The sequence below is a fragment of the Apodemus sylvaticus genome, chromosome 12, assembly GCF_947179515.1.
Source record: "Apodemus sylvaticus chromosome 12, mApoSyl1.1, whole genome shotgun sequence".
Taxonomy (NCBI): Eukaryota; Metazoa; Chordata; class Mammalia; order Rodentia; family Muridae; genus Apodemus; species Apodemus sylvaticus.
This window is the reverse complement of record NC_067483.1, coordinates 87720664-87730671: the sequence shown is the minus strand read 5'-3', so window position 1 is coordinate 87730671 and position 10008 is coordinate 87720664.

The window sequence follows — 10008 nt, the reverse complement described above, 5'->3', positions numbered from 1 at the left end:
TCAAGCTTCCTTGTTTGGGCTTTCCTTCTTCTTTAGCTTCTTTGGGTCTGTGGAGTATAGAGACTGGGTCTCACTATGCATCCGTGGCTGTGTTTTGGAACTCACGGTGTAGACCAGGCTGACCTCAGACTCAGAGTTCTGCCTGCTACTGCTTCCCAAGAGCTGGGATTGGTGTGTACAGCCCTGAGACCAGCTAGCATGGTGTCATAAAAGGTAATACTATTTTAGGTTCCAAACCTGTGGTAGTTTGAGTGAGAATGGTCCTCGTAGGCTCATATATTTAAATAGTTGATGCTGGCTGGTGGAACTGTTTGAGAAGGATTAGGAGGTGTGGCTTCATTCCAGGTGTGCCACGGGCCTCAAGGTTTCAGAAGATTCCTGAGACACCCAGTACTCTCTCTGTCTGGGAGCTGTGGATCAAGATGTGGCTCTCATCTGGTTCTTCCATCCACCATCACAAACCCTAACCTTTCGAAACCATAAGCCACATTAAAGGTTTCTTCTATACGTTGTCTTGGTCATGGTGTTTTTTCACAGCAATAGAAAAGTATCTAAAGCAAAACCACCTCCCCCAAAACAGTAAAAACAAAACAAAACAAAACAAAATAACCTTGGTTAAGTGAGTCAACATGACAGAAGTATTCAGTACCTGAATGGCCAATAGAATTAAAGAGTCCAACCTTCATAACTCCCCCTCCCCGTCAATTTAAAATGACATAAACTCATCTGTTTTAAATGTGTATATGGTATGGGTGCTCATAAAGTATGGCTTTAAAATTCAAAATAAGTAAATAAAAGGGTATATGCTGTTAGCCAGGAGTGCTGGTGCACACCTATGATCCCAGCACTGGATTGCTGAAGCAGAAAAATTGAGAGTTTGAAGCCAGCCTGGACTTGTTTTGTTCTTTTTGTTTGTTTGTTTGTTTGTTTTTCCGAGACAGGGTTTCTCTGTATAGCCCTGCCTGTCCTGGAACTCACTTTGTAGACCAGGCTGGCCTCAAACTCAGAAATCGGCCTGCCTCTGCCTCCCAGAGTCAGCCTGGACTTTATAACAATACTCTTTGGAAACATTTAAAATATATACTGTTTGTGATGATGATTACTGAGTCCATCATATGATGATTTCGTTTAGAAATGTTTTAAGGTGCATCCTTGATGAGAACACCGGTGTAAATTAGGAGCTGGTGGTCACACAACTAGTACTGTCACACATGTTCTGTGTCTTTGGGGAAGAACAAAGATACATACATACACACACACACACACACACACACACACACAAAATGAAACTTGCAGAGAACTTAAAGTTCATGTGTTGGATCAAAAATGGAAACAGAATAAAATAAATTACCATATAATTCACTTCCATTTATATAATAGGTACAAGACCCAGCACTGAAAAACCAATTTTCTGGGTCGGGATGAGTTTTTTCTAGAGGATGAAGGGTGGGTTCAGAAAACTCAGTAACACATGTTCCTTCCTTCCTTCCTTCCTTTCTTCCTTCCTTTAATTTGTTTGTTTTGTTTTTTGAGACAGGGTGAGATGGTTTGTATATGTTTGGCCCAGGGAGTGACACTGTTGGGAGTTGTGGCCTTGTTGGAGTAGGTGTGTCACTGTGGGCATGGGTTTTAATACCCTCATCCTAGCTTCCTGGGAGCCAGTATTCTGCTAGCAGCCTTCAGATGAAGATGCAGAACTCTCAGCTCCTACTGCACCATGCCTGCCTGGACTCTGCCATGCTCCCGCTTTGATGATAATGAACTGAACCTCTGAACCTGTAAGCCAGCCCCAATTAAATATTGTCCTTATAAGAGTTGCCTTGGGGGGGCTGGAGAGATGGCTCAGCGGGTAGGAGCACTGACTGCTCTTCCAAAGGTCATGAGTTCAAATCCCAGCATCCACATGGTGGTTCACAACCATCCCTAAAGAGATCTGACTCCCTCTTCTGGCGTCTGAAGACAGCTACAGTGTACTTACATATAATAAATAAATAAATAAATAAATAAATAAATAAATAAATAAATATTAAAAAAAAAAAGAGTTGCCTTGGTCATGGTGTCTGTTCACGGCAGACACCTTAACAAAGATACAGGGTTTCTCTGTATAGCCCTGACTGTCCTGGAACTCACTCTGTAGACCAAGCTGGCCTTGATTTCGGAGATCTGCCTGCCTCTGCCTTCAGTGTTGGAATTAAAGACACGCTCCACTGTGCCCGGGCTCATTAACACCATTTTCAACCAGTCTTCAGCAAGGCTTGCTATACGAAGCCTAACAGCAAGTAATGGAGAAACCCAGAGATGTAGAGGGCAAGGCAAGCAGCAAACATTTCCCCTCTGCGTAGGAAGTCTGGAAGTGATCAGCTCAGGGCTGGGCAGCGCCCAGTGGGCAGAAACCACAATATCCTCGCGTTACACTGTCTTCCCTGCTTTCCGTCTCTAAGGCCCCAGAGAGCTGCCAAAGCTCTGGCCAGCATGTCTGAAGTCCAGGAAGCAGAAAGGACAAGCACAGAGAGAACCTGCTTCTCCGTAAGCCCTCTCTGAGGAATCGGTCATTTCTATACACCTACATGTGTCAAAGGGGCCTGGGAACTCTGATCTCCATTTTGGCACCCAAGTCCCCCAGCTTCCTTTTCTAAGAGTAAAAGTTATGAAATGAATAAAATAAAGTGTATGAGACTGCAAGGCCGCCAGATCAGACTGAAACATGGTTCTGCTTGCATTGGCAAAGGCTTTGAGGTCTGTACACACAAAGCTAAGAGTTCCCTGGAGTGTCTAGAAGCAGGAGACTGTCATCGACCTCAACACAGGAAACTCTTTCAGGGGCTGTGGACATGCCTTAGTCAGGAAAGTGCGTGCTGCACCAACATGAAGTCCTGAGTCTGGGTTCCCAGCACCCACATTAAAAGCTGGGCGGGGGAACCCATGGAACAGTTGGGTCGTCTCTAGCTAAATCAATGGATTCTAGATTCAGCAAGAGACCCTGCTTCTGAGGAAGGCACAGTGTCTGGCCTCTGTATACACATCCATACGCCCATAACATAAACACACAAACAGACACACAAATACACACATACACACACACAAACACACACACACAAACACATACAAAACTACTTAGGAATGGTTTTATTCACGTGCTAAGCCGTTACTGATTGCCTTGTTTAAGCCTACCTCTGCGCTGTAGATTATGACAGATACGGGAAGAGATAGATCCCACCTCTGACAATCCTTAGTTTGTCTGATAAAACAGAGCCTTGATACACTCACCACTTGATGTAGAGGCTGTCCAGCTTCTAAGGGTGAACCACTCACATGGCATGTGAAGATCCCCACATGTGTTAAGGCTGGATCTTTATCATGGCACTGCCAGGAGGTGGCAGAGTCTTTAAGAGGTGGGACCCAGTGGGGGAAAATTGGACCACTGGGAAAGGACCTGCCGTGGAGCTATTAGGGTACCTGTCTGCTAACACTAGGCAGTTCTTTTTGGATACAAATGTATACTTGTAAAATCCTACAATATCCTTTTTAATATAAAAGGTTGGTCTTTCTACCACTAACGTCCTGGGGGTAGGGGGCTTTCTGGCCACCAGGAGATAAGCAGTTCCCTGTGCATGTGCCCCAGTGCACATGTGGTTGGCTACCACAGGCACCAAACCAACAGGACGGACTGTCCGCGAGCTGAAAGGCCCTAAACTATGACTTCAAAAACCTTTTCTTCTCTTTAATTTGACAGCCCCGGGTATTCCGTTACAGCATCACAATGTTAGCTAACAGAAATCGCCAAAGACAGGTACAATATGCCAACATTTGAAGGAATTCAGAATGAGGGAGTGAAAAAAGGAAGAAAAAAAGGTGGGGAGAAAAAGAGGAAGATAAGATTTAACCCTGGAAGGATTTGGTGAGGAAGGTGGGAGGGCTGTGGGTGTGGAGAGAGCGGGAGCCTCCCAAGGGGCTGGTGAGGAGAAGCTATGGGTTTGAACCCTGGAAATGACATTTCCAGACTAGGAATGAAATGACTAGGAATGAAAACTAGCCAAGAACTGTCTCTGTGTACTCGGGCTGGCAGGCGACAGCGTTTAACATGAACTCAGAGGAGCAACTTTAAACATCTGGTGGCTCTTGTCTCTGAGGAAAGAGTCAGAGTGGTCACTAAGGGGACTTCATGCTGTCTGTTCCATTCTGTTTCTTTTAAAACAAGGAGAACAGGTGTACTGGCTGGTTTTGTGTGTCAACCTGACACAGGCTGGAGTTATCACAGAGAAAGGAGCTTCAGTTGGGGAAGTGCCTCCATGAGATCCAGCTGTGAGGCATTTTCTTAATTAGTGATCAAGTGGGTAGGGCCCCTTGTGGGTGATGCCATCCCTGGACTGGTGTTCTTGGGTTCTATAAGAGAGCAGGCTGAGCAAGCCAGGGGAAGCAAGCCAGTAAGAAACATCCCTCCATGGCCTCTGCATCAGCTCCTGCTTCCTGATCGGCTTGAGTTCCAGTCCTGACTTCCTTTGGGGATGAACAGTAAAGTGGAAGTGTAAGCGGAATAAACCCTTTCCTCCCCAACTTGCTTCTTGGTCATGACGTTTGTGCAGGAATAGAAACCCTGACTAAGACAGCAGACAAGGAGGTGGTGGGGGCCCTGGCTCACAGGATCAATGCCAACCTGATCTGTAGTCCTGACACTCCGGGATGAAGACAGAAAAGAAACTCAAGGTCATCCTCAGCTACATAGTGAGCTTTGGGCTAGCCTGGAAAACATGAGACTCTGAGAAAAAGAAAAGAAGAGGAGAATGCTGTGTGCAAATATGATCAAAATGTGAACCACCACCAAAAGGCCTTATTTCTCATTCCTTTTCTCTAGTTTTTAACTTAAAAATTGGTGCCATCTCCTTAACATTTATCTGATGTGCATTTCACTACTTTCTAGATCCTACTTTTAACTCTGCAATCAGTTCTGGCTGCATACTGGCTAAACCTTCCCATTCATTACATTTGTTTATTTCTGCGCATGCGCACATGTGGAGGTCCGAGGACAGCCGGGGAGGGGGCCTGTTCTTGTCTTCCATCAGGTAGGTTCCAGGGATTGAACTCCAGTCCTCAGGTCATCAGATTTGGTGGCAATCGACTTTGTGCCCCAAGCATCACACTGGCCCCTAAACTCTTTCATTTAGTCTGAGAAGGCTGACCCTGTCCGAGCTCCCTGAAGCAGGACTGACTCTGCTTCCTAATGCCCTGCGTCCATGCTGTAGTCTCACTGTTCTCTGCCTGCATGTGGGCTAGATTCCTGTTGGGACTCACCCGTGCCCACCTCTTCCTAAAATTATCCACCCATTTTGTCCTCTCCACCACGGAAGGTGGGATCTCCTATAACAGTACATACTTTATTACTCAGTGACTTTTAACTAAAAAAATTTGTTGGGATGAAGCTTTGTTATGCAATCAGGAACTTGATTCCTATGTTCAGGAACTTGCAGCAACCCCCCTGCCTCTGCCTCTGGAGTGCTGGGATCACGGGTGTGTGCCACCACACTTGGCTCTAATTCCTCACTTTAGCATAAATTGTTTGACTTTGACAAGTACTTACCTTTGCTAGAGAAATCCATTGTGCAAAAGAAAAGTGAAAACGATGGGTGGGGAGGAGGAGGAGGGGGCTGAGAGGGAGTGGGGGGAAGAACTGGGCAAGGGAGAGGGGAGGGAGGGAGAGAGGAGGGAGGGAGAAAGGGAAGGGGGAAAATTAGAAAAGGAACAGGGAGAAGGAGCTCTTTTTCTTTGTGACTCTTTCCTTTCCTTTTCAGGCCTGAGAATGGAATCTGGAGGGAGTTTCTCCAGCAAGCCACAGCCCTGCCCTACAATCCCGGTCTTGAGTGGTATGAATTACTCTAATTGTTATTACTGAGAGAGAAAAAGAAAGCAAATCCTTTCCCCAGAAACAGAAAGTGGAAGTGAGTATCAGATGCTCAGGGTTAGGGTGTGACTGAGATGCAGAGTCCTGGGTTCAGTTTCTACCACTGCCAAAGGCTCGCCTCAGTCCCTCCTCTGCCCTCTTGCTGCCCTTCCGTTCTTTCTCCAATAAACCTTTATGCGGAGTCCCTATGTGCAGTTCTTGCCCTCAGTCCCAGAAGGAGAGGAGGACAACCAGGCACCAACCAGCCCTCCATAGGTCAGGTGGTGAGGACCTGCTGGTGACACTGCTGCTGACTGTCTGGTGGGAAAGAGGTGTCTCAGGCCACTCCCATTGTCTCTGCACTGGCTGAGACTAGACAGGGGCCCACCCTCCTCCCTGGTCCATCCTCAGCAACCCCCACCCCGTTATCCTTGGGGGTACTGCTTTCTGTACTCAGGAGCTCCATCACACACTCGCTGTGATTGTCTGAACATTAAAACCTTCCATGTTGGTGTCTATATATGTGCACGTGTGTGGGTACTGGTGAAAGCCACAAGGTAACGTCAGATTCCCTAGAGATAGTTACAAGCAGCCACGAGCCGCTTGATGTGGTACTGGGAACCCAATTCTGGTCCGCTGCAAGGTCGGTAAGAACTCTCAACTGCTGCCGTCTCTCCAGACCCAGGTAACAGCTTAAAACAAACAAACCCCAACATTTAAAAAAGAATCCTGGGAGCTAAGGTGACACTTCAGTCAGTAAGTGTTTACAAGACTGTAAGTTAAATCCTCAGAACCTAGTTTTTACAGAGCCAAGTGTGGAGACACACAATTACAACCCTACCTTTGGAGAGGTAGAGACAAGAGGATTCCTGGGGTCACTATCAAGCCGGGTCTGCCAGTTAGAGGCCGCAGAGAGACCCTGTTTCTGCTTTGCTTTTTAAAAGTGGACAGTGCCTGAGAAATGACACCCGAAGTTGTCCTGTGACTTCCACAAGTGCACACACACACACACACACATACCTGTACACACACGTGCATACACACTGTTGTAGACTCCTGTCCTTCCTCCAAGAATAGCAGCCAGTATTACCATCTTCATCAGAGTAGTTATGCCTATTCGCAAGCAACCATCAAGCTCAAACCTGTTGGTGTTCCCTCACAGAAGGAAGGGGCGAGGAGGGTCGATAGAGCCTCACCCAAGGTGCTAACCACTGCTTCCTATGCCTCCCTCCCAAATGCATATAATTCTACTAACTCCATATGCTCCCATGGTCTCAGAAGTCACTAGAGTATATAGAATGAGGAAGGTTAACTGAGATCAGGGCTGTGTGGGAGTGGGGAGGAAGGTTAACTGAAATCGGGGTGGAGGTGTTGGGGGGGGGAAGGGAGGGAAGGGGAGGGGAAGGGAAGGGAGTACTCCATCTTTGCAGCTATGTGGAACCAGTCATCTACTCCAGGGTAGAACTTTCTTGCAATGTGGCTGCGTTGAGTCACCAGCGCTCCTGTACTTAACCCCCCTCCCTATGCTCTGGACATAAACCCAGTAAACTCATTGTCCCCAAGCTTGGTGAAATCATACTTTGTTCTGTCACTGGACCTTATGTGGGGTGACCAGCCACCTTTCCTCATCTCCCCAGGAAAGTTCACAACAGCATGCACAGAAGACTCCTCACTTGTTCCGTGTAATTGAGGGCAGGTTTGAGGACTTCTGTTTAAATAGAGCCTGTGACACACATTCTAAGCTGTTAGCTCTCAGGGGCAAGGGCTTCAGGCACATAGTAGGTGTGCAGCAAGGTTTCAGTACGTTCACCTGCAGCCTTACTATCCACCCAGCTCTGACAGCTCTAAGGCACAGTGAAGCCACAGTCAAACCCAGTGACTGCTGGTCTGACAACCTCCTTCAAGGATACCAGCCCTGGAAAAGATTTGCCTCAGAATGGTTTTCAAAGTTATATCTTGAGGGTAGCTGGTCAGAAGGAGTAGTAGGAAGGCTAGTTAGTAGATCTTCCAAGGCTTCAGCAGCCTGGCTGCTCTTCCTCCTCCCCTGTTGGTGTCATCCTTACAGAGTTGAAAGGGAGTGCTCCCCACAGTCCTCAGTTGGTGGAACTGTTTGGGAAGGATTAGAAGGTGTGGCCTTGTTGGAGGAGGTGTGTCACTAGGGACAAGCTTTGTGATTTCAAAAGTCTACCCTATTCCCAATTAGTTCTCCCTGCCTCGTGCTTTTGGAACAAGATAGGAACTCTCTGCTCCTGCTCCTGCTCCAGTACTGTTCCTGCTTGTTTGCTATCATGGCTTCTCTCCATAGTGGTCATGGACCAAAACCCTCTGGAGTGAGTGTCCAATGCGTTCTTCCTTCTCTAAGTTGCCTTGGTCACCATGTCTTAATACAGCAAGGGAAAATGTAACTAAGACATGAATCTTAACAAAATGAGTTTTCTTGCTGTTGATTAAGAAGGAGGGGGGAGTGAGGGAGGGAAGGAGTCAGGAAGAGTTCTGAGAAGCATGAAAGTTGCTGTTATGGGGCCAGTAAAGGGCAAAGGTGCTTACCATCATCCTGATGACCTGAGTTCGAGCCCTGGGACCTCATGGTGGAAGAAGAAAACTGACTCCTGAAAATTGTTAATTTTTTTTTTTTACATTTGTCTCATAAATACCTATCCTGTACTTGTCCAATGGCAGTTCAAGTCATTATTCTATTTTCTTCTTAATACTCTGCTATCTTCACATTTGTGTGTGTGTGTAATTATAGGTATGTGTGTGTGTATATGCCCACGTGTACACACACACACACACATACACACACACACACACACACACGGATGTAGGTGCCTTCTGAGGTCAGATGCTGAAGTTGGAGTCACTGTGACCCAGCCACTATAGGTGCTGGGCCCCCTCCTCCCACCTTCTAGCACAAACAGCTCTTAACCACTGAACTGTCTCCTCAGCCTCTATCTTGTAATTCTGAACACATGTTGAATAAGGGGCCTCAGGGAATTTTCAGTGAGCACTGGTCCCTGCAGAGGTTGCATCCATAATATGCACAATGGAGTCTCTGGCATCGAATTCCCAGGAAGGACCTGACACAAGAACCAAGCGTCAGAGACTGGGGAGTGAGGACATGGAGGAGCCCGGCTGTACGCCTGTGAGGATGTCACCAGGCTTGGAAAGTACCTTGGAAACTGAAAAGTTCATGGCTGTCAGAGGTTCTTTCTTTGTTTCCTTCTTTGCTTCTTTCTGTGGTAACTGTGTCATGTTTTTAGAAAATGTACTGAAACATTCATTGAGTAAAGATGAATGTCCTACTAACAAAGCAAGTCAAGGAGGCTCGCAACTGAGCTGACTGAGCTGATGTATGGACTCCCATTTACCAAACGTCTAGCACATTTCAGATACTACGTAGGCCACTTTTTGTGTCTTATCCCATTCAGCTTCTCAGAGTCTTATCCAGGTCAACAGTGGTTGACCCCCATCTAGAACCACGGAAGGTCAGGCTGGTGTGGGGTCTGGGAGCAAGGTCAGACACTGGCTGGTCACATAGGCTGCCCCCTCTCACTGTAGTTGGCCAGACCCAGTTCTTTCCCGGGACCACGGGACAGAGCTCAGCAGTATTCTCAGAGATCCAGAGACAGGCTGTTGCCCTTGCCCTCAATGGCCAGAGTCCTGCCTAAGAGCAATCAGCTGTCCCATGTCCCAAGATCACGCGATGGGTATTGTCCCTTCCAGTTGGAATTCTCTGCTGAGAGAAGCTTCTATTGCTCACCACCCCCACTCCATCTGGGGAATCCACGCTCCACCCCAGAACATCCTTGCAAGGTTCACAGGGGACTCTAGGGTAAGGAGGGGAATTCTCTTCCTCATTGTTGACTGTTTCTATTTAATTTCTATTTAGCTCAGCAGTCCAGGCCTTGACCACTCAACAGAACAGCTGCTGAGAAAAATACGTTTTATGGCAAAGTCTTGCTTTCTTCTATTTTATGTATGACATTTCCCCAAAGGTCGGGGGGAGGAAAGAGTTGGACTGGCCAGTTCCATTATTCTCCTTGTCTTAACTTTCCTCCTGAGAACCATCTGTCACTGGAGAACGGTTTACTTCACAACCCCTCAGGCTGAGTTCCATATCCAGAGAAGGAGGC